We start from the raw sequence: 27,492 nt of genomic DNA, 5'->3' as shown, positions 1-27,492 counted from the left end.
TTCTTTCCAACTAACAGATTAATTTAAAACATTTTGTCTTTAACTTTGGTCCTAATCCTCTGCTGCTATCTTCCTTCACAGGCCATGCACTTTCATCTCCTTGTGTAATGTAATTAAACATAAATTAGTTATTTTTTTTTATTAGAAGATGGATCCCTTCATATTAAAGAAAGCATTTTTCCTCCTTAGCTTTTTATGGAATATTAATGTTGATCTCTCCTCCTCGTTTCAGTAGGCTATTTAAGCTCAGGGCTCATACTGTGAGCTGTTAATTAATCAGTGTGACAGATGAAGAAAGTATCCAACTATGAAAGAAAACCTTACTTCAGTGACTAACAATAAGGATGTGAGCCCGAGTGATTTAAAGGATTTTTTTTTTGTGTGGATGTGTGATAAGGAGTCTTAAGCTGTTAGGGTAACGATGTTTTTTTCGCTCAGTTTGTGTCTCTGCACAAACATTAAAGGGCTCATCAATATTTTGTCTTGAAAAGTCTAGACAGCAGTTAAAAGAGCCTCTCCTACAGTTTGAAGAGATCCCGTTTCCCATAATTAATAACAGGAAGCAAGTAAATAAGGCTTTACTGACAAATGGAACAGTAACACGGACCCAGAAACGTTAGCTCCTAGCTGAGAAATGTGGCTGAGGTCTGTTGGTATTAGTGCACAGGAAAAGATTACTGTGGAAGCACATTAGGGCTTTGCTCAAGCTTAATTCAGTTATGTGATAGCAGACTAAAAGTGCAAAAGTAATGATAATGCATTTTAATTATTGAGAGTGATTCCTGACCTTTGTTTACATCAGTGTTACAGCCCAAGAACTCTTCTCTCTGTCATTATTTGAAACTCTTTGAACTCTGAAGGAGATTTTTCATGTTTATTTAAAAGCTACCAGAAGGCATTTCAGACACTTCCGGGAACAAACTGTATATATGTATTTCAGGAAGATAAGAAATGAAAGGAAATGTTTTTAAATTTTTCTTCCTTTTTGAAGATTGCCTTTTCCACTCAAAGATACCTTTTCAGAAAGTAGTTGACACCCCCCCCCCACTTCCAGTTCCTCTTGTTAAAATTGGTTGAACAACAAAAGGGGAATTACATCCTCATCTCTTGTGTAAAAGAGATTTACCAGTGTAAAACCAGAGCAGCGCTAGTTATCTCACTGAGCTGTTAAGGTAATTTCAGCAGCTCCACATTGCAATGACAAAAATTCAGTCTTGCCCTGCCTGCCATGCTTATGACTGATTCTGGTTTTTGGGTTACTCTGGGGGGGGGGGGAGGTTGTTTTCCTAGGGGAGAGGCATTGACTGAATGCAATATCCAGAGGCACTGGAAAGCACATCTAACACCATGTTCGTACTGGACTTTAAGTCTGAGCTTGTTGAATTAAAGGTTCATCATTCAGTATGTCTACAATGCGATACAATTGTATAATACAGTCTGTATGGCATCTTGGCTGACCTTGAAAAGAGAAGAAAAGTGAATTTGTTTCACTGATTTTTAGGCATGCTAGACAGTGAATCCCTACTTTAGCTATTTAATTTACAGTAACCTACTAGAATTATTTTTCCCCTGTAGAAAACTCAACAGCTCATATACTAAAAATGGCAAAATAGACCAAAATAAGCCTGTTTGTAGAGCTAATGTTTTTTCCTTTTCTGTACATTTTAGAAGATTAACAGCCGTTGCTGTATGGGAGCATGGTGATGCATACTAAATAGTCAGTCCATAAGGCATTTTGGAAGGAATTCAGTAAATTCAAAGAAGATATCCCAACGTTGTATCCCATAATTTTTTCGTTTCCATTGATTGTAGTTAAAATGTATGAAAGCAACAGACTATATCCAGAAAGAAGTTGCATTATTTACGTTGTTGCTTCCATTGCTTAAATCTCGTTAGGTTAAAACATTTACTGCAGATATGGTGTTTCGTGACTGATTAAATGAGGTACTTGAGCACATGTGCATAACTTCAAGCATAGGCTTTTTCCATTTGACTTGATGGAAGTATATAACTCCATAGTTTGTAACTGGACTTCAGTTACATTTAGAATGCATTTCCGTCTCCTGTTAAGTACTGAGTTCTGTCACCTTGAATCACACATGCCAGTATCCAGCTAGGCTTATGGCTTGTCAAAGAGAACTTTAGGAATGTGGTGCTACTTGACACAACTGCCCAAGCTCTTAACGCAAATAAATATCTCAAATGACTATTGTAATAGGAAAAAAAATCAGAAGACAACTGTTGAAATTGCATTTTCAGGGTATAACCATATACTACCATATACTTCAGGTACAATTTGAAACTACTGTGTTAAGATTTTTTTTATTTTTTTTTTTCCTAGCTCAGAACTGCAATAACTAGTTCAGTTCCTGAGGAAAGTTCATGGTGGACAAGAGGCTTTTTCTTTATCACCAAAAAAAACAAACAACAACAAAAAAACATGCTCTGTTGCACAGAAAAGCTTTGAAGAAAATTGTATGAATTTATTTCATTTACTTTGGACCTTCAAAAATCAGATGTTTACATGCTGACCTAGGTTTAGAAACTTTTCTAATTACCGAGACATTACACAAACCTTTTTAATAAATAATTTGCATATCTTCAATTGCACATTCCAAAGGGCATTTTAAAATTGAGCACAATCTTTGTATTCGGCTTTTGATGTGACATTTGCATGCTTAAGGAGAAAACTTTAATGTTTAGGGTGCTTCTTTTAGAATGAAAGGTGATCAACCAGTAGACTGAATTCTTTGAACTGTATGATGAACTGTGTGTTCAGTAACACATCAGTGGTTCTTAGTTCACCAGTACCTGCAGATTGGTCAAATGTGTATTTCACAGAAATTAACAAGTGTAGTAAAGTGTAGGATAGTGTAAAATAAGATTCCTGGTATAGACCCAGTTTAATCTAAAAGATATGGAAAGTACAGTCCTAACAGGACCAGATATTGGTATCAGAATTTTGTTATCTTAAACCTATAGATATGTAGCTTCCAAGTGAAACTCTCTTGAGAACTAGCAGTTTCCAGGCTATTCTCTCAATTTCCTGTTTATTTTATATAGTACTGGAAATTCTTTTTGATGCTATGGTGCACTTTTTCTAAAAGGATGAGGGCTGTTTTTAATAAGATATTGTCCTTGTCCAAAGCCCACTCTGTCAAAGTAGCAAGGTTCAAAGTAACTGTAGGTACCCTGATTATATCACAGCTTTTAACACAATTTCTTTTGTCCTTGAGGATTTTTAAGTAATTTGAGCATATTCTTCTATGTGTGTGACCTGATCAATTCCCCCTCCAGTGTTATAAAATATACTCAGGAGTAAAGAGAAGTTCTTCTGATTCAGTGGTAGGCTCTTAATAAAAAAATAAATAATAAAAAAAGTAATCCCCCACAAACTAGAATAGAAATAAAGGAAAATACATTTGCAGTCAAATTTGAATATTAAAGTTTCTAAGTACATTCCAGACTATGTAAATACTTCAAGGGTTTATATTTATAACACTTCCTATTAGAATAGGATTTTTTTTTTTTAATTCACAGAATTTGGGAAGCTCCACTTGTTTTAATCAGTAACAATTCTGGCACATAATTTAAAGATATTTCCATTCACCCTCCTTTTAAATGAAATAATTGTTGTATAGGTGAGAATCCTGTGGAAGTACTGTGAAATATGTGAAAGTAGATTGACTTACAGAATTGACTTGAAATTTTACATTTATCATGACTACTATTGGCCAGCTCTTGGAAAGTTCACACAGCTGTGTTCTAGAGTTCTCCAGGCCTCTGAAGTCTTTCCCTCTGTCTGGAAGGTGTTGAGGAGGAGGACAATACCCCAGGAATCCTCACTGTGTTCTCTACCATGACAGAAGTAGTGTGGACTGGGGGGGGGGAGGGGGCAGGAACAACAACAAAAAAAAAACAAAACAAAAAAAACCAACACTGTACTTCTCATCCAGACATGCTCCAGATGCTGATTTTGGAAGGACAGACTTTTGCTTTACATAGAGAAAGTTGAAAACAAATGTAAAATTTCTTGTGATCCCCATTTCAACCATCAGAGACTTAAACTGATCTGTACCACTGTCAGTCAGAGGAAGATATACTTAAGTATATGAAGTATCAAGGAGCTTTTTTTTTTTCTTCCCTTCCTTTTGGCTACTTCTTGATGTATTAGTTTAAGCAGTTTAAGCTCAGACTCATCAAGTCAATGTGTGTGAAGTTCTTTCTCCTTTAAGCACAACTCTTTCTGGACAAGGCAGGAGATGAGCATATATGATGATGAAACTAGACTTCTGTTTGTTTGCTAAAATCTTCTCTAAAAAGTTTTTATAACTACCTTGAGCTGTTCCTTTCCAGAAACAGTATTTCTCACTGGTAAACTAAATATGATTTGACTAGCTAAATAAGTGGATTTGTTTTTATTTTTATTTTTGGATAAGAAAATACTTTCCAATCTCATAAACAGCAGGTTCTATTCTCTTCTGTAAGTAGCCAGCACTTTTTAATTTTTTGGCAAGTTCACATCCTTCACTAGCTTGTATACTTGATGCAGGTGTAGTAGAAGCCTTCATTTATGATACAGGAAGGGAGTTTTATTTAATAAGAAAACCACAGACCTTACACTTTTCTTTTTGCCAAGCTCTGCACAATACATTTTCCTTGAGTAGAATTAGCATAGGAACTGGGACTGATATGGCCAAACCTGTTTCATGAGTACATAAATCATACTATTCAACAAGAAGCTTTTTAGTAAATCATTTTCTTCGCAGTATGTCAAATAATATTTTGGTGCATGCAATGAGTCTTGCTTCTCAGTAGTATGGTGTATAGTACCTTCACTTTACTAATTAAATTAGCATATATAGACATCAACATGTTAATACTACTTGCTTTCAAGTTAGGACTTGAAATACTTTTCAGTGATTCTTGTCTATCTTGTTTTGCTTCCAGAATGTAAATCTGCTTTTCACCTGCAATAAGGTCACAGCTGAGGGGAGGCTTCGGGAGGGGGGAGGAATCTACAGGGGTGGCATATATTGCTTTACACTGAGTCTTAGCTGAAAGAATTTGGCCTCTGGCCCTGTTCCTCCTTCACAAGCTGCTCTGATAACGGTGGCACAACAGCACACGCCCTGGCAAATGTTCCTGGTGCTGCAGATAATACAGTCTGATGTAGTGATGTGTTGGTTCATTGAAGAGGTTTTAAGAGTTCATTTTAATTTTATTAACTAGAAAAAAAAAATCCAGCAAAAACATCCTCATGAAACTTACTGACCTCTAGCATTGCAAAAGAGCACGATGACTCTTCACATTTGCAAGCTTCTGGACAAAATTTCTCTGGAATCGCAAGTAGCTCTCAGTGAACTGAAACCTGCTCTATGTTCCTGTCATTAGTTTTTGATTTGTTTGACTCTTTAAAGCATTTTTCTTAAATATATATGATTATCTTTTAGTGATCCTCTCTTTAAAATTAATACACTGTGCATTAAAATGCATGAAGATCCTTCAATAAAAATCCATGCCATAAAAGGAAATCCACACGTATTAACAACCTAAATTACCAGAATGATTTGAAGTATGTAGGGAGTAGTGGGTATATTCAAGTTTGGTTTTGTTCTTCCACCTCTAGAGATATCTAATGTTCATGAGACTCACGACAAACCATATTTGAGCCTGGAATAAATTTTAGTCCATCTTTACCTTTTATTCTCAAGCACAGTGCCATATCCTTGACTTGCACACTATAGAGGAAAATATATTTGTTAAATATTCATGTAGTTCTCTTTTAAACATGGAATCCTTTAATTTTTTGGTTTTTGCTTTGTAAAGAAAGAGCTTTATCTTTTGTTGGACAACATTCTTTTTTGGATATTATAATGATCAGGCTCTTTTTTAATCTTCTGAGGCAACTTGCTAGTAGCAAAGATCAATGAAAGCAAGTCCAGTACATGATTCACAGTGAGCAATTTGTTTTAAGGGAACTGTCTTAAATATTAGCTCAAAATATCCATATGGGCTTTGTACTTATTAGAAATACTTCCTTCATTTCACACCTCAAACAGATCAATCTCTACAGATCCTCTGAAGCACTCCCCAGCACTTTTATTTCAAGGGTATACCTAACTTTCTAGGAGAAGATTTAAGGCTACGAGCTTTTTTTTTTTTTTTTTCCTAAGTGAAGTCCCCTGAGATGCCTGACTTCCAAACAGCATAGTTCCGTGACTTGGAAAATGGCAGTCTGCCATAGTTTCGGTAATTGTTGAAGGTGCTTTTCAATAAAAGTAGCAACTCTTGAGCCTTGATACCTATCATGCCACGATGAAGGCTTCGAAGACACACGAGAAGATTATTCAGCAGGGTTCGTCAAGTACTTATTTGCTTAGCTCTGGTCATAATCAAAGGCTGAGAAAATCTTTATCTGGTCTGGTTTGCTCTAGGTGCCACTTATTTTATGAAGGCAAAATCTTCTGGCAGCAAAAGAGTTATTTTAAGCAGCGAGCTGACTCTCTCATTCCTTTTTCTCTTCCTCCAAAATTCTGCTCATCAGAAAGCCCCTCCCCTGAATAAATTTCCATACCTTTTTAATAGTTGCTATTCTTTTAAATATATATAGGTGGGTGTGTATTGTGATGTTATAGTTCTGTTATTAAAATTAACTACATTATCTGAAAGACTAGTTAGGGCATTGTTCTGTTTTTATTAACTGGTTTTACCAGATCTTTAATTTGAAAAGTTGGCATAAGTGGTTGCACTTGTCCAAAATGGACTAAAATCTTTTTACTAGAAATTATGCAGTAGATACTATTCTACATAAGATGCCTTGCTAAATTTTCCTACAAATTGTCAATGTAGTTCTATCTTGGGTTATTTATTATGCATACGTTGGATTTTTTTTTTTTTTTTAAAGCAACTCTGAGGTCCTTCTGGTCCATTAGATTAAATAGAAAACTTAATGGGGGCCGCGTGGTTATGCCTGTGTGAAGGTGAGGTTAAGTAGCATGACTCTGTTGAATATGTGTGACCACTGAATGTTAGATTGCTGATTTATACGAAGGCCTTCGTAAACAGAAATGAATCACTATACCATTCATTGCTATTTTTTTAACTGGGAAACTGATAAATATTTTTATGACCACAGGAAAGCAGAAAACTCACTTTTTCCAGCCCACAAAATTTCTATTTTAGAGTTGAAAATTTGTTCTGTTCCACATGATATTTCAGTGAAAATTTAGGAAGAATGAAGAGATCTGTCTAAAACAGTTGATTTACTACTGGATGGTAAAGAGCTATTTTGGAGTCAGTATATATGTTTTTGAACACAGATTTCCTTTTAATCCTTAGCAATGTTTTTCTGAAGGAGTTTCTGTTAAAAATGGTGCAACAGCACTTGAAGTTTAACTTCATGAGTCACTATTTTCCAGCTTGACAGAAAAGTTGATATTCAGAAGCAATACTACTTGTGAATTAGAAGTCAAACATGAAGTGAAATCTTGCATTTCTGGTGAGAAGTGGCACTTGATCCTTGAGGCAAACAACTTCACTTCAACCTACATGACACATCACATCACATTACTAACAAGTGCACTGGCAAGGCTATAAGATGAAATGCCGCTTTCTGTTAAGTTAAAAGTAGGACACATTTTTCTATTTCTGAAAGTTCTAACACTTCATATAGTTGCTTTTTGCAAATGAAAAATGGCAATGCTCCTGTACAGAAGTGGTCTATGAATTACAGCAAAGCAGCTTATGTTGAGCAGTGTGGCACAAGAAGATGCCAAGCCTTTCGTGTGGAGAGCATGCAACACAGTCATGCAGAGATTATAGAGCCTACACAATTTAGTTATGCTCAGTCTCTCATTTTTAACTAGAGAGGAGGATGAATATGACGATGGTTGTATTTTTATTTTGTCCAGTTCAACAACAGTGCTGACCTTGTAGATGGTCAAGATGCTTTCAGTACCTGGACAGAAAATATAGATAGAGAACACAGGTGTTCATAGTTTTGTAAATTTTGTATGTTTTCTTCAGTATGCTGAACAGATGATTACCACCAGGTTTTGAGGTTGATATATGGCTGTATGTATGTGATATACCATACAGAATTGTTTAGATTTCTATGTTATTGTATTGCAATGTCTGAAATATTATCAATTTCCTTTGTTTTACTCTGGAATGAATAACGGGAAGTAATCTTAACGTGTCTTCCCACAGCATGCCAGTCAGGGAATGAGCAAAAGGGAGTTTCTCGTTTTACACCACTCTGAATCTGGAACAGGAGTGTGGGTCACCCACTGACTTCACCAGTAACTTGCTCTTTCCTCCCTTAAGGGAAAAGGAAGCTTTATAAAAGTGTTTCAGTCCATACTAATAGGTTTTCTTTGGTAGATATTTTAATGAAACTGTGGTGTCTATATTGGAATTGTTCTACGTAGAACTAAAAGCAGCTAAAAGGCTCTTCCACAGAGGTAATGGAAAGAATGAAGAGAAGTGTTCTTTGTTCTATGGCTTGATAAATTGCCTTCTTTTTGTTGTTGTTGTTTTGTTTTAATGGCTTTGACACAATTTTATTTTCATGGGTTTGAATTGGGGGAAGAAGAAAAACAAAGTAAAACTTAAATACAACTAATAAAACGTAGTGAAGAATGTAACTCTAGCTCACAAAGGCTTTAGCTTATAATAATAAAGACTGGAGTTGTAATTAGCTTTTTTGGAGTGTTTTTCACTCCAGCTGCACCAGACAATACTCTGACTTGTAGTTATACATACAGACATATCTGCTTATTTTCCTTTGCATTGCAGAGTGTGTACTTCCCTAATTGGCAGCTTGCCATTTATATGTGGAAACACAAGATTATATTAGCAAGAGGGAGAGACTGAGATTTCAAATGTCTGCTGTGCACAAATGTCTTAGTTACATTAATGGAGAAAAGATTTAAATTTGAATTTAGTTATTTGGATCATAATGCACTTAGAGCCTCCATACGGCTAGCCATGATTTACAAATAATCAAAGTCCAACTCAGAATTCAGACTGCCCTTGCAAACCTTTGTATTAGGACAACCTTTTAGCTTCAGTTAATGGCAATTCTGTGTAGATATCCAGCAAGAGTAGACACATTCACTAAAGCTACTTAATTTTATCTTAATGCTGGAACTTAAATCAAACTGCTGAGATATCCATCCTTCCTAGTGCAGAATACAATAGTGGAAGCATTCTATTTTTTATGAAGTTTAGCATAGGTAGGAGCAAGATGATTGAATACAATGTACTGGAAAATACATATTCTTTACTCCATTCTAGAACCAAAAGTTACCATTACCATCCCACACAACACAAATCAGAGAAGCGCTGATTCAGTAACAACAGTTCTATCAGGTGCTGTTACTGCCCTCTTAAAATGGACATACTGCTGTTGATTACTTGATTGTGTGGTTTAGCTAGGCCAGTGTGGTCTAACTTGTAGCTGTTTTATGGCAAGTACTTTGAATGAATTCTTCCTCCTTTGGAAAGTCTTGCTACATCTTTGTATTTTTCTGGCTGCATCTTAAGCAAAACCAATCACGAGTAGAACCAACTGTAACTCTAGACCTTGTGTGAGAAGTCAAAGATTTCCATTGTAAAAAGAGAAGTCACGTTGCGCAAAATGCTTATATGGAACCAATAAGGCCTAACCAACTCTCTAAGTCCTAGAAGACAGGATATTTTTAGTTCTTTTTAAGCAAGGCTCTTGCATGCTTTTCCTGTCCCATAATGCTAAGGAAATGTAAGATCTTAGATGTGTTTTCACACTGGTTTGGTTTAGTACTTCAGTTCTGTTTTCCCTTTTTCTGTTTAGTGCCTGATGAGTGCTTGTGGTAATTTAGGTGCTACAAATGATTGAAGGAGCTTCCTAACATTTACTGTGTTAATAAGTGCAGACAGAAAAATATTGTGTATTTTGGAGACTCTGTGCCTGCCAACATAAGGAACTGAAGGAGTAGGTCTTGATAACTCAAAAGCTATGCCTTTCTAGGCAGAGTACTTGAATTCAACACGCTCTCAGGACTTTCTCACACAGGCTGTCTTCTGCAGCTTGCGTGAATCTACTGAATGAGTGCTCAACCATTATTACTTGTAAAAAGGTGAAAGCAGTATTACAAAATGAACCAAACAGTTCTCTTTTAGTTCTGTAAAACCAAGGTGGTCATCAATGAACACAATCACTAATTAATTATTTAATTATTAAAGATGATAGGAAGAATAAGACAGCATATTAAATACAGCAAAGTTCGGTCATCTGTATTCTAATCTTGCATTCTCTAGTTCTGTTCGTAAATTAGGAAGTTCAATGATTTCCCTGTGGTAATCAGCCTGGGGTGACACCTGAATCTTTATAACATGTTGATTTAATAGTCTATATGATCTCCATATGTTTAAGGAAAATCTCCAACTGATATAGCTAACCTTCAATGCAACTATGCTGTGAGCTTCGCTAGTTCCTCCCACAAGTCATTCATGTACGTAATGCAAATTGGAGCATTTATGTTTTCCTCTTTTGCCCCTTCAAGCTCCAAATAATATAGTTCTGATTATCTGGATAGGTTTTGTCAACCGAAACAACATGAGGTAAACAAATTTCCAAGGTTACAAGAGTGATCTTTTAAGCATCATCAATAGCCTCTTAAATACTTCTGATTTAGATGTTGGTGTGAAAATCCTGATGTCACGTGATCCACATTGCTTTTCTCACCTACTTTTATCTAGCTTACTTCACCCTGTGTGCTGGCTGGTAATTGTGGTGACACTGGAAAGATTAATTTCAACTGAGTTCATAAAATGTTGAATGGTGTAATTTAATCTCCTTTATCATTCTCCATTGAATTCTTTGTCTTTCCTCACCAGCCAAATCTATAATGTCTTGTTACACAACTTTGATTCTGGCTTCACAGTTTTGAGGATGAGCTAGTTCCTGTTTCTAGTCCATTTCCAGGGATTTCTGATGAGAAATCACATCTTCTAGGGTCTTATCACCAAAAATAAAATGTGAGTTGAGATTCAGCAATGTGACTTTAAAATGACATGTTCACACACATGGTGTAAATTTTCAAACATTTGCTGTGCTTCATTCCATTAAAAAGATGTTTTTTCTCCCAAATCTCTTTATTTATTTCCCCATCTTCTCACCCTAACAGGTAAAATTCATTCTTTTTTCTAAGTGCTCAAATGAAACAATCTACTTTTATTATCTTCTTAAAGGACAGTTAAAAAATATTTAAATACTTGCTTACATCCGAAGTTTCTATGAAGCTCTTTCAGTTTGGAATTGGTTCTATTGACTTTTCATAACAAGGCACTTATTGAATATTTGCTCCTACTAGGGATGAATTAATAAATATAGAAAATACTTGTTGAGATCACTGTTACAGGACCTTGGGTCAGTCATTTTTGAATAAGAGATGTTAATTGAAATTTGATTTTTTATTCAAGAGGAGAGGAATGAGATGTTCTTTTCAACATCACTGAGACAGAGTAATACTGGTCTGATGAAAACACTCACCATTTATTTGGAAGAGATGCTTTGTAGGTTTTGTTAATGTCCAGTAAAAGGTAGTTACTAGGCATGGAAGGCAAAAGTGCCCATCTTCCATTTGCCTTATAGCAAATTTCAACATTTGCTTTTAAGCAACGTGGAAGTCATCTGAAATAATGAAATAATTTCCCATGAAATTATGTGAAAGTCTGTCATAACGTCTCTTTTCAATGCCATGTTTAGGAATTGTGTTCTTGATTTATCAAGATATGATGGTTAAGAATGGGAATGATACTATATAAGAAAGGCGTCTTATGCTTATTGCTTTTAGAGTAAGATAAAATTCAAGACATTCCTGAGACTATGGGAAATAAGTTTGCTGTACATTAAATGTTTTGACCTTTTTTACTAAAAGGTTAAGATCTACAGTGCCATCTTTTAAAGATTAAATCCACATGGCAGCATATGGAATACAATATCCATTGTTCCTACTTCTTGAATGACTTGGAATCATGTGTTAACATGATGAAACCAGATGGGACGTTCAAACACTAAGCTCCATTCAGTGCTAGCCAGATGTCTTTCCTGGAGGATGGGGGAGGGATTCTCCAAATAGCAATTTCAGAAATGATATTAACCTTCAAATTTTGAGCATTTGATTCAAGTGAACAGTTAAATTTCTTATCTGCATTTAGGTAAGCTTGATCTGATCTCATTTCAGCTCCTGGCTTCAGATGTTGTTATCATCTTACCCAAAACGTTTACTGCCCTCCTCCCTGCCCGCCCCCGCCCCCCCCAGTGAATAAGTAAAGGTAAAATTAATCTGGCAAGTACACTGAGAGAGAAGGGGTTTGATGTTGTTGCTCAACTACCATTGAATAAATAAATTTTAAAAAAAGAAAGGAAAGAGAGCAATAGGTAAGTCAAAAGCAAGCTACAAAATGTAGAACTACATTTAAAAAAAAATAAAGCTTCCCAAATGATCAACAGTCACTTAGGTTGAATCTCTAATCAAGATTAACAAATGCTTCTACAATGAGCCATCTATATGTGTAGCTATGCTTGCAGAAAATGCATGGCTATCTTCTTGTCTGTTAAAAAACAACCCCCAAACAAGAACTCTTCAGTTATGCTACCTTTGACCCTTACACAAATTCCACTACAGTGGTTTTGCAGCAGTGCAGAGACTGTAAATATGTTTAGACAGCTGGTACAGTCTAAGGCCTTCTTAAGGAAATGGAAAACAATACAGAAGGTCTTCATTCAGAAATATTCTCACATAATGAGGAATGCCCAGTTTCTTCCAATGTAGAATACATTTAAGTGAATCTCATTGCTTGTTGTGAAATAAGGTATGAGTTTTCAAACAGAACAATTGAAAAGTAGGTCTTCTCTCTCACATTTCTCTTTCATGCTATGATAACCTCACTCATTTTACATTTGTGCAGTAGGAGAAATGCCAGCCAAGTTGTTTCTAAATATAAAATACTGTATGATAAATCTTTGGCAAGAAGGGATGCACAGTTCCAGTTCTCTTTACGCTCACCACCTCCTTTTGTAGAAAGCTAAGGAGAAAAGAAGCAGGAAGCTCATTAAGATCTAGTAGCCAAAGGCCACAACCTCTTCTCCCATAAAAATCTCAAATTTTCTTGACTTTCTGCTCTCCCCTCAATGCCCAAAGCACACAGTGAATCCCAAGGGCATCCAGCAGGAAATCATTGCTGTCTGTTCTCTGTAAATCCCAAAGAAGGGGAGAAAATGAGAGGACATAGGCACCACACACTGCTTTACCTAGCAGAGGACAAAGCAGAGAGCTAGGTCTTAACACAATAAAAAGTTTTTGAATTCAGCGAAGTCCGTTTAGTGAATTCAGTGGTCTTTTGGTTCTCATAATCTGTGTATATGAGATGTCAGTCTCCTTCCACCAGGAATCTTCATGGGAGCTGAAAACACATGATGAAGTCCTAACCCACTGAAGCCTTCCTTAGGGGATTACCCTAATTCAGTTTCACCACAGCTGAGCTAGTTGCTACAAAACAGGCTGAACGGGAACAGGTACATTGCCATCTTCTTAGGAGAACCAATTCAAACAGTCACATAACTAAGAAATATACTCATGAACTTGATGCAATGTTTCTTTTGACCAATTTCTTTGTACAAGACAAAGTCTGAACTTTAATAAAGTTAAATTTGTCTTTTGGCAAAAACTTCATAATTCTTAATTTCTCTTTGAAAAAGACATGAACTTCATTGCCTTTTTAAGTTACTAAGGTTTCACTTCATTAATATGACCAATAGATTTTCCTGGAAAAGATCTCAAATGCATTACCCAAATTTTGCCACCAAGCCTGAAAAATTCAGCTAGAATGCTGGTACTGGTAGAATTGTCATGATGAATGACTCTCTAAATTAAGTTAAGTTCAGTTTTTCCCTGAACATACATACAAAACAATCAGAGGACACTGGTTAAAGGGTTTTCACACATGGACACACTTTTTTTTAAAATGTGATTTATAGAATTGAAATGTGGATTTTACCACAAAACAAACTAATTTTTTTTTAAGGACATGAGTCACCAACAAGGAGAGGAAAGAGGAAACTTGGATCTAGAAACAAAATGTCAAATGAATCTCACAGATTGAAAATAATGATGGTCCCACATTTTGACTCACTGAAATTTCATGAGACTAAATTCTCTCTTTACTGTGCTATTTTCTGTTTTGAGGAAAATTGTCTCTAAATTTGCAAGTAGGGAAACTATGAAAGAGACTGTTCAGATTGCAAGCTGGTGATTTATGTTTTTTTTCCACTAATAGCGAAAATGCAGATTTGAAATCCTAATCTTTGTCTGAATTTAACAACAATGTATATCTTTGCAAATGCCCCACATGGGCACTATTTTACTTGCATGTGTACTTTTAAGTAAAAAAAAAAAAAAACTAATCCCATCTAAAGTAACTTGTCCTATTTATGGCAACTAGATCCAGTTTTTACATCCTAAGTGCACCCTTTGCAGGGGAATACCGCAATTTTCATGCAGTACAGAGTAGTTGAAGGAAGCAGATTGGATGGGGGTGGAAGAGATGGGTGAGGAGCAGCTCATCAGCGAGTGATTTTCAACAGGAGAATTTTATTTTATTTTAGAATTTTGTGAGCTGATGCTCTGGAGAACACCTGAGCTCTGACCCTGGTGGTGGACTTGCATTATATTTTCTTCTCTTTCGTGTCTATGATACATTAGGAATTTGTTTACTGGAAGATTTTTTTTTCCCCTAAGTGTCGCATCAGACTGACGTATTATAAAAAAATTGCAGGAGGAGACACCTGTGTTTTCAATATATCTAATTTCAACAAACATAGAAAATAACTTTGAAATCAAGCACAATTCAGTAATGGTTGGTTTAATTTCCTTTCTTCGGGTAAAACTTATAAGGAAGGAGTTAGGAATGGTCATAAGTTGGAGGATGAAGGAAATGTGTACTCACAGAAAAAGAAGGTTAAATGAAAAAATTCTATTAGGTGGACTTTTTAAATTGTGAGGGGACTGATAATTCATAATGGCAAATGAATCAAGGCACAAGAATAGTCCTATTTCTACCATGCCTTTTTTTCTGCAGATTTAGTATGGTGTGTGACAATTGTAACAAATCAGTTTAGAATTTACAGAGAATAAGCTTTATGTGAGTCTTCTCTGAAAGACACTATTTTGACATTCCAAAATAGCAGAAGGCATAATCAATTTATATTTTTGGTTATCTATTTTTTTCTGTACTTAAAGTAGGAACTTGGCTAATTTTGCAGTTTTATTAGATTTTATACTTGCAAGCCATTGCAAGATCAGTCATTTGCAGACATATAAGAACTTTATATCCAATCACAGTCTTGAAAAAGATTCATTGTAGCCACCTAAACCAAGACAGTTGAAACAACTTTTTCCAGACAAAGAATTGTGATGTTCTCTAAGTGGTAGTAGCCAAATGGCTGTTCCCACTGATATAGAGCAACCTCAGAACTGGTGATCTTGATGAGATAGGAGAAAACTGTGAAAAATTACTTCATTTTGTTTATTTCAAGACCAGCTTTTCAGTGCTGTGTGTTTCCCTCACAGAAACAATGTCTGTTTTCAGTCTACAGAAGTAGTTGAATTCTCAGCTGTGCGAAAAATACAATTATGACAAGTACACTTGACCTTCAGTGAAATTAAGGAGAGTACCACCTGCACTAAATATGTGTCTTGTAAACAATGTCAGGAGCAAAGGGATACAGTCTGGCTAGAAATCAACTCCAGTTGTATAGTTTACAAAGAATAACAACATTTCAGGTTGCTTTAAAGTTTTGACTTCTAATCGTAACCTACTCTTAAATAAGGAGTGTTGATGAGTTGTTAGCAGCTGCACTGTGAACAGGAGCACTCTACATGCTGAGATAAAGCTGCCCAGCTCTAGAAATAGTCTGTCATACAAAAAAAAACTTTTTTTTTTTTTCTTGATTCTCTTGTAGTCCAAATGTTAGCAATGAAATCAAGGAACATAACTTTTGGGACATTTCACAGAATTTTTGATCCTTTGAATTACGCATACTCATAGAATAAACTAGTATAGTAAGATCATGAAGTAAGTGTTATTTTTGTTTTGTGGTTAAAAACCAAACAACAGCAACAAAAAGTCCCAAACCAAACCCCTTAAAACTATCTAGCAAATGAAGATGGCCTAAATTAACTTTATAGAGATGTCATAGGAAAATCAGGCTGCTCGTCACGTCTGGAATCCAGGTATAATGTTCTAGTCCAGACCCAAACACATTTTTCATGGAAGTTCTCTCAGTGTAAATCCTCGTCAGACCTCTTCTTGTGCAGTTGTCACCTTGAGGTAATGCTGTACCTAGAAGAGGTGTTATCTTGGTTTATTTTGGCTAGATACTTCTGAAAAAGTAAGTTTCCCCATAAAGGCTACCTTCAACCTTTTCAAATCAACCCTTTCCCTCTGTTCTTTTCCTCCAGCTTAATGAACATTATGCAGCATAGCTCAGAGAAGAATGAATGTGAGAAAGTTAGTTAGCTATTTAAAGCTTTAAATGTCTAAATCATAATACCATTTTTTCTTAGGCACAGTTAGCTGGTATAGATCGGAAAGCACATGAAACATGTACTGGAGTTCTGCATTTCCAGTAAGATTTATGCTGTAGTTACCTGGAGTACATCTTAGTAAATGGTATCGTAAGGTGAAGAAAGGGATCTTAAATGCCAGGTATGCATCTCAAGAAGCTATCAGCATAATATGAATGTGCAAAACGGGTTCCCTGACGCAGTGGCAGAAAACTACCATTGTAGTAGGTTTTTTTTTGAAACAACACAAAATCTGTAATGGTCTCGAAGATGATGATATTCAGTTTATACTTTCTCTACTGCAAAGTCCAATTGCAAGTCCTGAGAAATCTTAGCAACCATCTACTAAATATAATGCATAGGTGAATAACACATGTATGTGCCATCTTTTGTTATGTGAATCACTGACAGCTGCAGATACATAGCATCTCATATTTAGTATACATGTTACTATACTCCTTGTTTATGTAAATCAAAGTGTAAATTATACAGACTTTATATAGTTTACCTCTTTTTTTTATCATTAGACTAAAAGTATTGGTTTTTTCTTTAAAATTTATCTGTTCAGACATTATTTATATTTATATATAAATATTTTTGGTGTGATTTCTCTACAAGAAATCAATTTTTTCAGGCAAAAATCAGCTGCAGTACCTTGGCTGTTTTGAAGCAATGGGTTCTGGTTTTGTCTCCCATTTCCATAGCAAAGAGAATTAATTTAAGAGAGATCAATAGAGTTGCCAGCATACATTGCTTACTCCTGCTATAATTCACAGCACTGGGGAGTATGCAACACTGCTTTAAACTTAATCTTGTATCTTGTTATATAGAATTGTGCAAATTCTGTATCGTTTAAAGAAGCTTTTGTTTTTATTAACTTAGTGCATTAATAACTATTAGCAGAAAATGCATAAAATAATTTTGTGTACTTAGGATTTTTAAAAAATTGCTGTGCCTTGATACTGCATGTGTAATGGATGCTGTTGCGTAAAAGTCTTTCCACTTTGCAGCATGTGAAACCTGCACAAACTTTCCAATAATGTTAAAGCACTTGCAAAAATGTTGCACCTGGAGCAGGGAGGAGTGAAGAGGGCAAAGGTCAGCATTAGGCATTAAGACACTGACTAAACAGACTTTACACTCGGTGAAAAGTCCAGACAACCCCTGCAGTGTCATCTTACAACTCTGGTTTTCTTCTTTTCAGGACATAGTAATCCATAAATACACTCAAGTCACCAGCAGCTTAGCTCCCCCCATTCCTCCTCCCCCTTCCCCTTTTTAGCTCTCTTTCATTTTTAATTCTTACATAAAGTTCTGAATTTTTAACCCTTTTAATGTCTTTTAATCAACCTTGAGAACCACTTTTCTCCTTTACTATCATTCACTAGACTTCTCATCTTCTTAAACCTTCTCTTTTGCAAATTATCCTCTTAAAAAGTGGTTTCAGATTAACTAAAAATAATGTTTGAAAACAGAAGCACAAACACATATCATGGATAAGGCATTCTGGAAAATGAAGTTTTGTTTGTTTGTTTGTTTGTTTCAAAGGCAGTTATATGCATCCTTTTCCTGAAGCTTCTTAACTAGAGATTTTACAAAAAATAGTAATACAATACTTATTTTTGCAATTTCTCCTGAGCTTGCTGGTTTGGATAGACAAAACCAGTTTCAATTGGGATGTTGCAAGAAAATGATCATGTTGCTTGCTATTGTTGCTTTTTTTTTAATACTACAACAACAACAAAAAATCCCTCACCAATTATTTCTAAAAACTGCAAAAAATGTAGAGGTAAAACACAAAGACGTGCTTGTACTTTTATCACACAATTGAGTCTTTCAGTTTTGCCTCTATTACACTACTAGCTGAAATCACGAGACCAAACTGATTTTAATCATTTTGTCCAATCCCATTATCCGCATCCCAAGGCTTAAGGGACTGGATAGACTGCTAATATAGTCTGGAGCCTGGACAGTACAAATAGACTGGTGAAACGCAGCTCATCAATTGCACGTAACCACGCACATTTTGCTGACTTCCCCTCCTTGCTCTGAGCACTGTGCCAGGCCGTGCTTCCACATGGGATATTTCCCCCTCGCCCAGTTCTCACCACCCCACCCTCCCTGCAAACCAGCCAAGAGACAACCAGCAGACCTGCCATGCTGCCATTTTGTTGATGTGTTCTCGCAGATCTTGAACAGCGCTGACAAAAGACAGCTGAAAGTCTCAGTATTTCTTTCATACTGTGTATGAATATTAATAGAAACATTCAGCTGAAAAATGTGTTTTTTTGTTGGCATGGAGATCCATACTTGCTAATGGAGGAAAAAGTTTTCAGTTCCATGTGTGCGACACCATAATTTCAGTTAATCACAAAATGGCGGCCTGAGAAAATCTTCTGTGAAATCTCATGATCTTCAGGCCCGCTGATTTCTGTTCCTGCGCAGTGACTTTAGAATTGCTGCCCAGGGCTTTCCAATGCCATCTGTTTAGTGGTGGCATCAGATTGTCAATAGAAATAGAAATGTGAAACTGAGTACACAATTTAACTTCCACCAGCGAAGGGGGCAGAACACAGCCAAGGGTATTTACTTCTCACTGTAAAGGCGAAGGGTTCTATAGACATTTAAGACCTATTTCAACACAATGCTTAAAGCATAGGCTGAACTTTGAGCAAGAAAGTGGTTCACTAGTTGTCCTTAAGGCTTGAATAATAAAAATATTCTCAACACCATTACATGATCATGGCTTTCGTACACAAGTACAGGAGGTAAATACCTGATACTCACATTTGGTACTCTAAGTCATGCAGTGCAGCAATTTGGCCTGCAGTTAGTGTCACTGTATCCTGGGACTGCCTGTTAAACAAGCCATCATTTTAGCTAGCATTACAGGAGTCAGCATTTTAGAGTTAGGTCTTGAATGGCAGTGCGATATGCTAAATATAGAGCATCATTACAGATGGAGTAGTCTCTTCTATTTATCCTATATTCTGATGTTTTGTTGTTTGCTATCAAAAAGTTAAAACAGAACATTCAAGTAAATGAAAATTAAGCTAGAACTGATTATCTGAACCTCTTGAGAAACAGTCTTGCTTATCTATAGCTATAGAAATACCACAGCAAAAATCACCTGATCTAACACGCATGCACAAAAAAAAAAAAAAAGAAAAAGAGAGAGAGAAAAAGATTATTGTTCTGTCTGGAATTTACATTCTTTCCAAGCATCTGAGGTGTCTCCAGCACACTTTGCTGTGGTATCTCAATACTAGCCTCACAATAATAACCATGTATTCAAAACTCAAATTCTACTACTATGACGTAGATGAGAAGCTAGGCAGTTAAATGATTTGCCCAAGGCTATAAAGCATCTTGCTGGAGAGCTGAAACGAGACCTTTTACCACGTCTGCCTGGCCAGTCCCAAAGTCTGTGCTCTGTTTTATCTTTTCAGGCATGTTTCTTCATGCACATGTTACTTGGACTGCATGCTTGACATATACCCAAGGCCATATTGCCCACTGTATTTCCTCTCTTTTTTTTTTCCACTTTACATTTAGAAAGTGATTTGGGTTTTAATGATAAACTGATTTAACTGAAGAACAGAAGGTTATCTTACCTAAACCATTCTCATAATTATTTTTCAAAAAGTATTTTCTAGAGCTGTTTGGTAGTTTCTTGGTTCAGGCTTACAGTGATAATCTAAAACCATCAACCACTCAAGCATAATGTTAAACTAAACCGGAAAAAGTTGAGCAAATTTGTATAAAATGGTATAGTAATAACAAATCTGTTGCCAAATTTTATCCTGTGGGGAGAAAAACAAAACAAACAAACAAAAACACCTTGCTCTGCATTGCTTTCAGTTGGTCTTTTTTTTTCCTTTCCTTCTAAAGGATTCTTTCTACTTGCTTACGTTATCTGTGCGTTACGTAAATGTATAGGTGGGATGTTAGGTAATTTTTGCATGTTTGGATTGCTAAATCTCAATAATCATTATTATATTAGTCCACAGGTGATATCTCACCAAATCAAAAAAAAAAAATTATCTAAGACTGTTAGGATGCAATCTATGTGCATATGTCTGTAGATAATATTTGTGCATAATATGTACAGTATTTACAGTCTGTACTTTGCGTGTAGCTCTCAGACACAAGTGAGACCATGATCTACAACCCACTTATTGTGGGTGGTGTGTGTGTGTAAAATCTGTGTAGGCATATTAATAGCAATTGAAGATTTCAGATGTTTTTAGTGGGTACTTAGGATAGTTAAAATTACATTTTTCTATTTTTTTAATGTTTTTTTCCTCAGGTACCATCTCCTTTCCCCTCTTCTGATCTCACTAGAAAAGGGAAAGCAGTTCATCATGCCTTAGTTCACCTACACCTTTCCTTTTTTTATTCACTCTTTGCTTGAGGGTTTTTATTTCTCTTGAATATTTGGCAATGAAATGATGCTGAGTACCTGTTTGTCTGGTGTGTGATAGACATTCCTTGTTGCACACGTTTGTAAAAGAAGAACTTGCAATGATTTTTGCTGGAACATGACTAGATTTGCTGCTGTACAAATAACATAAATGAAATATTCTTAATTATTTTAGCTCATACTAGAAAAGATTCAGGACAAAGGGGAGATTGATGCAGTGTGCCTTACAATGGCCCTACTGATTTCTCTACTGGCCCTTCCTCTGCACATGGTCAATTAGAATTGAAAATCCTGTGCTGATTTCATTCGCTGGAATTTTTAAGCAGGTCAGGAAGAAAGATGTTATTGAAAGGAAAAGTCTCATCTAAATAAGAAAAGAACACGTGGCCATCTGGTCTAACTGTACCATGCCGAAAGTCATTTTGGCTCAGCTGTAGTTTGGTCTTTGCAACAGTTTGCCAAAATATCAAACAGAAATCTGTTTACATTAAACCACTCTGTGCTTTTTATCTATAAAAATGCAATGTGCAGTCCTCTTCCTATCTGTAATGCATGAGCTCGTTTGACCCCGTTACCTTATCGAGACTGACTGCATTTCTGGTAGGCTCTCAAGTTACTTCTGCTGTGTAAAGGTATAAGTGAAACAGCCAATCTTTTGAAAGTTTTGGAAGTAATCCTGAGCACTTTATTCTTATGACTAAAACTTGCACTTCAGCTAGAACAAGGAAAGGCTCAAACAAGCAGATGCTATAGGGGGGAGCACTGGGGGGAGAGGAGTAGGGAGGACTTGACTTAGAAATTCGAACTTGAAGTTTCTGTGAGTAGCACCATGGAGTTTGAACAACCAATTGGAGGGCATAGGCTAAGATACAAGCTGTAATAGACATCAAACTTTTAAGGAACAAAGTCATAAATATGCATGAGCTTCCACGATTGCTTTGTTTCGACATCAGCAACTATTTAAAAGTTTAAAGAAGTCAGCAAAAAACACAGGTCAGAATTTTCACATTTAAGTAAATAAATTCTTCATGTAAAAAGCTAAATCACATAGCTCTAAATTTCTGGTACCTGGACAACAGCAGCTGGAGGCTAATGTCATATTTGCGAAAACGCTGGACATTTGTTTCTCCTACCTACTTTAGTCGGAGCTCTCGAACAGCCGGCATGCACAAAAAACAGGAGAACTTACTGGGAGAAGGAAAGTGTGTTGAACTAAACATGGATCCAAGGGCCCTGTATTCATAACCTCGGGTTAAATGCTTAACTTTTATGTGGTTAATACTTTTGCATTGACCAACATTATATAAATTGCCAGTTGAGATATCCCTTCTAATACGAGGTAGCATATAAATCTCTTCTGAAGTCTTGAAGAATTGATTTGCATAGGATTTCAGTCTTTGGGAAAGGGATAAAAAATATGATTGCTTATGTCATTACCATTTAAGAAAATAAAAGTCAGTATTTCAAAATGTAGCTGCAGTCATTATTTTGAAATACATTTATAAAAATTTTAAGTGACAAAATTTCTTTTTCAAGCATAATACACCAGAGAAAGTAGAAAGAAAATTAGCATATTGTTACTACTGAAGTCATGTATATAGACATGTATGATTTATACGTAGGTACTTACACAACCATTGTGTTGAATTAGCTGATATTTCATACAAGGTATGTAAAATGTTCATTCAAAGAAGTGTTCAATCCCTTGTTTTTAAAAAAACACAGTAATTCAAATGTGACTGTAGTTATCAATTCATTCTCTTTATTCCTCTGAAATCTCCCTTCGAGAACCTTTACCTTGCCTGTGGATAGTGTTATCACTAGATGCAACCTTTTGTTTTATGTCTCTGCTGCTAAGGAAGTTTTTTTAAAGGCTAAATATATGGGCTATCAAAGCTGGGTTCCCTTTTAATTTGCGCCTATTAGCGATAATAAAGAAAATAGCTTTAAAAAAAAAAAGTCCTATCTTTCCATTAAGATGCATGTTAGTCTGACTAAAATACAGTTTAAGCCTTTTCAGGGAGTAAATTAAAAGCAGTACACTTTGTATGCCTATATAGAGACGTATTTTCAATCAAGTCTTGTTCACACAAAGTCCATACTGAAGAGCAAAAAATAACCACCATTTGTACCATACCCTACTTTGCACCCGAAGACGATGCAATTCCAAAGAACGTTTAGAAACCAGGTCCACATAGCATATATTGAAAAATTAAACAGCAAAAACTGCTTTGAATCTGCTTTTTCCCTGGGTGTCCCTAACCCCACCCATCGCCACACCAAACAGAGAGCAACTCTTCTGGGGAGCGGGGCACTCCCAAGGCCGGCTCAGCGGCATGGTGGCACTGGGCCCGGCGGCCTTGCTCTGGGCTGTGGCGGGGGCCAGGCCGTGGCTGTGGGGCCAGCTGGCCCAGAGCGGCCCCCGGCCACGCTCCCCTCCTTCCGTTTGCAGACAGACAGCCTACCCACAAAGCGTTTGGCTGCTGCTGGGTTTTAAACTGCCACAAAATTGTCTAGGAGATCTCGCTAATCTCTCTAAAACCAAGTGTTTAAGTATTTCAGTATGACCGACTTCCAGACATAGGGCTCTATGCTATTTGCGTTTATCCAGTGCATTGTATACATACAGAAAACCTTTACGTAATATACAAGAGCTGCTCGGCAATTGTGTAAGTGATGCATGAACTTAGCATAAAATACTGTGCTGATGGGAAAGCTGGAGTAGAAACCACTGTAAAATCTGAAATAGTGGATGCCCATAGTTAGGCTGTGTGGAAAGTGCGCGCCCATAAGCACGTGCTTTGCACAATAGCGCGTGTACATATTTACAAAGTTTCTTCTTTCCAATTATTTGCGAGTCGCAATGAAGTCGAAGCTGAGTGGGGCCAACGAAAGGAGAAAAGGATTGTGTTTGTCTTTAATCTTCCTGCAGCCGGGTTCAGACTTCTGTCTGATGTGCACATAGCAGAGCAGCGGGCTTGCCGTGCATTGCGTGCAGGCTCCTTGATTGTGGAGGGGAAAAAAACCTGGCTGGAATCCAGCGAGGCGAGCGCAGCTCTGTTGATCATTATGTCTAGCCTTCAGGTGTCTCAGCGCGCGGTGGGCGGCGGTTGGGGGAGGGGGAGATAACAGGAGGGCAGACAAAGAATAAAATGGGGTATTTTTTTAAAAAAAATGATAGGTAAAAAAAATTTGCCTCAGATCCTCTTTTTAAAAAAAAAACAACGTTTCTTTTAACGTTCCTTTCCCGCAGTGGGAGCAAGCAAACATCTGTCCAGGAAGATTTATTTAAGCCATAATTAGTAGCGTCTGGAGTCTTTCAACAATTTCTCCTTATTGCACTTAATTTTTTTTTTTAAAAGAAGTCTGCTCATCTTTCACTTAGAAACTGTTTTCACTTCATGCTTTATTAGAGATCCAGCCCAGCCAGGACCGAGTCAGATTTCTATTGTCTTCGCTTCTTCCCCTCTGAATGTAGTTTTCAGAATCTAACTTTTGCTGGGGGGAAAGGGGGGGCAGCCAGGGGGAAAGACCTTATTAAAGGTCTTACAAACGTTTGCAAAGAAATGAACAAAAATACAAATCGGTGCCTCTTGTTAGACAGTTATCCATTTGGCTTCAATTTCTTTCCCAGAGAAGGAAAAAAGCTCTGCTTTGTCTGTTGCTTCTGTTTGAGAACTCTCATAAATCTTGCCCAGAAATCAACTTGGGCTTAAGGAGATCTGGCCAGCAAAGCCCTGGGAAGCATTTGCAATGCTTCTTGCTTAGAAATATTCTCTTCTTTCTGCCCCCTTCGTCCCCAGTGCCCCCTCCACCCCGACCTTCTGACGTTGTGCCGTGGTGAGCCCCACACCCTTCCCCACCCCACCGGGCAGGCGAGCAAATGCAAGTCACAGTCGAGAGGCAGTTAAAGTTGCTTATCAAAAAGCCTCTCCTCGGGCTGAGCGAGTCCAGATCTTGCGCCGGTGGTGTTTTCTCAGTACAGCCATAACCCTCTCCTCGCGCTCCCCCGGCCGCTCGCTCTCCCCCTCCCCCCGTGGAAGGGGTGGGATGGGAACCTTGCTCGACTTCATTGTTCCAAATGTTAGAGCTATTTGCCCCAAAGTGTCTTCACTGTCTTTCATAGCTAATTATAATAACTGTCAGATGAATGCAAAGTCTGGGCTGCCCTTGCTGGCAGAGTTAAAGTTTGCCTTTATTTTTTCCCCTTGGGGACAGATCAGGCCTGATTAGACACACGGTACAAATAAAAGTGAACAACGTACATATGTAGGGCTTTTTGTCTTTGTTTTTCTTTATGAACAAAGCAGCATGCTGGCCATGTCAGGAAGCAGTGTGGCATGCAGCGTGCATGCAGGCACTGCCCTGGAGGAGAACTCTTTTTTTTTTTTTTTTTTCTTTTTTTTGAAGCATGTAAGAAATATTTCTGAATTTGGATAACACTTTTGATACTTGTTCATCTCATACAAAAAAGTAACCCTCAATTTGGTGCACATAGCATTTTGATGATTTTAAGTGATTTGCTTTTCAGACTGAAAATAAAAATAAATAGACCTGTACTCACAGTTTTGTTGTGCTGCGCAGGTTGCTGTCTCCTTCCGCAGAGACCAGGAGGGTAGGAGGATGTCAAGGGTGCAGAATTCCAATTTAATTCGGCAGAAATGTACAAATGCACTTCTTGAAGTCGCCTGGAAGTCAGCCACTTGTGCTCAGACATCCCATTGCTGCTCTGCACGCTATACTATCTGCAGTTCTGAATTGAACTAAATACTGCCCATGTGAAAGACAGGGGAAACACAGTCATGTGGGACACACAAATCCACTCTATTGGCTCTGAAGGCACAACTTCAGCATTCTTGCATTTCCACCATTGGTTAACAGTTCAAGCTGAAAGAGTCTAGGTCCTCCTAGTGAGTCCGTTTTCCCTTTATGTGTGGAAGAATGACTGTAGGATTTACAGTGACAGGATTAGTTAAGAAAGGGACTGAAGTCATCCCTTTGACTGAAGCTGGTGGGTGGGGATTGGAAGCTGTGCTTTTCTCAAGTCGACGTTCTTCCTTTTTCTGCCTGCGTTCGGTGTGTCAGGAAATGCTTGCAGTTAACTTGGGAAGCACAGAGGAACTGAAGTGACTTTCTTCAGGTTCAGGCACAGGGACTTAACTTTAGAGTGAGACAGACTGTGCGATGATTTTATGGGAATAACTCTATTTACTTTGGCTGGCCACAGAGTGGTTATTTTCTCTTTTCTAGATTTTTAAGCCTAGAAAGGGCTATATTAGGATCATCTAACTTGAGCTTTTGCATCACACAAGCCAGACAAATAAATCCAGCAGTTCCAAAACCTAGATTAATAATTTGAGTGGCAATAGAAAATAATTTTTTACAAAGTAATTAAATCTCTTGGGAATATTATGATGTAGTCATCATATTTTGTAAGAAGCAACAAATTTGATAAACATCTGTAATTGATGATATTTGGTCATTTTTAGAATAACTAAAGTATTAATATTAAATAGGAGGGAGGAAGATTGACTATTCCCTATTTTGGTGTTCTGTCATTGCCTGATTTAGTTATGCTGGCGTGAGCAGTAATTTGAAACGGTACTCAGTCATGTGTGACATACTCCTCCAATTAACCCTTATTAAAAAGACCTTTCTGAAATCCTACATGCATGTTCTCCTACAGCCACAGAAAGCAGAGGTATGACAGATTTGTCAGGAGTTGTGCCCATCTTCTCTGGGCAGGTTTGTTTCCAGGGTTTTGACTGGTGTTGTTCTAAATACCCTGAATGTGTGGCTCCTGTCGCTGGACTGTTGAATTTAGGGCCCTAATTTAGCTGCTGAAGGGCTTAACTAGTCTTGGAAATTTACCAGAATAATTCTTCTGCAATAGTTAATTTGTTATACGCCTCGGGTGTACGCAAGGCCAAGCACTGACAAGCCACGTTGCAAGTGCTTGTGCTACGTACAAGCTATTATTCAGCAGCTTATGCCTAGCTCTGAGTGTCAGGGCATCTTTTTGTTTCTACCAGTCAGGCTTGTTCAGACCACCTTAACACAGTGCTTCTTCCTCTTTGGAGTTCACCCTCTTAAGCTATTTATAGACTTTTATCATCACCTCATTGACCACCCTTGTCATCACTTAACTGAACGCCGTCTTCCAGGTGTAGCTGCAAAGGAACTGCACAGGATATGGGAATGTTCCTCCGCAGCTTATGACCTGGTATCGCTGCAGCAAATCGATATGTGCTTGCTCAATACGTGAGCAGGAAATATTTATATTTAAAAAAAAAAATCTACTTACACGCCTGACAAGCAGGATTTCAGAGAAGATGAATACGCTATATGTTCTACTCTCACATAAGAAGAAGGTCTTTTGCAAGGCCTTCTTTGCTTGTGAGTGCTGAGAAGATGCAGAATATTTATTTTCCTTTAGCAGGCTCACTTTAAAAAATG

The 27,492-nt window shown here is 37.1% G+C and overlaps 1 long non-coding RNA gene across 1 annotated transcript in view; it reads right to left on the bottom strand.

Moving 5' to 3' along the window:
* LOC118243495 (uncharacterized) overlaps positions 1-25,992 on the bottom strand; it is a 64,780-nt gene extending 38,788 nt beyond the window's left edge. Inside the window, exon 1 of the long non-coding RNA XR_004777280.2 lies at positions 25,601-25,992. This is a non-coding gene — a long non-coding RNA (uncharacterized LOC118243495). The remainder of the gene's footprint in view (positions 1-25,600) is intronic.
* Positions 25,993-27,492: the final 1,500 nt, after the last annotated feature.

The sequence above is a fragment of the Cygnus atratus genome, chromosome 8 (genome assembly GCF_013377495.2).
Source record: "Cygnus atratus isolate AKBS03 ecotype Queensland, Australia chromosome 8, CAtr_DNAZoo_HiC_assembly, whole genome shotgun sequence".
NCBI classification, from domain to species: domain Eukaryota; kingdom Metazoa; phylum Chordata; class Aves; order Anseriformes; family Anatidae; genus Cygnus; species Cygnus atratus.
Note: the sequence above shows the minus strand (reverse complement) of the source record. Positions and strands in the feature narration are given on the sequence as shown.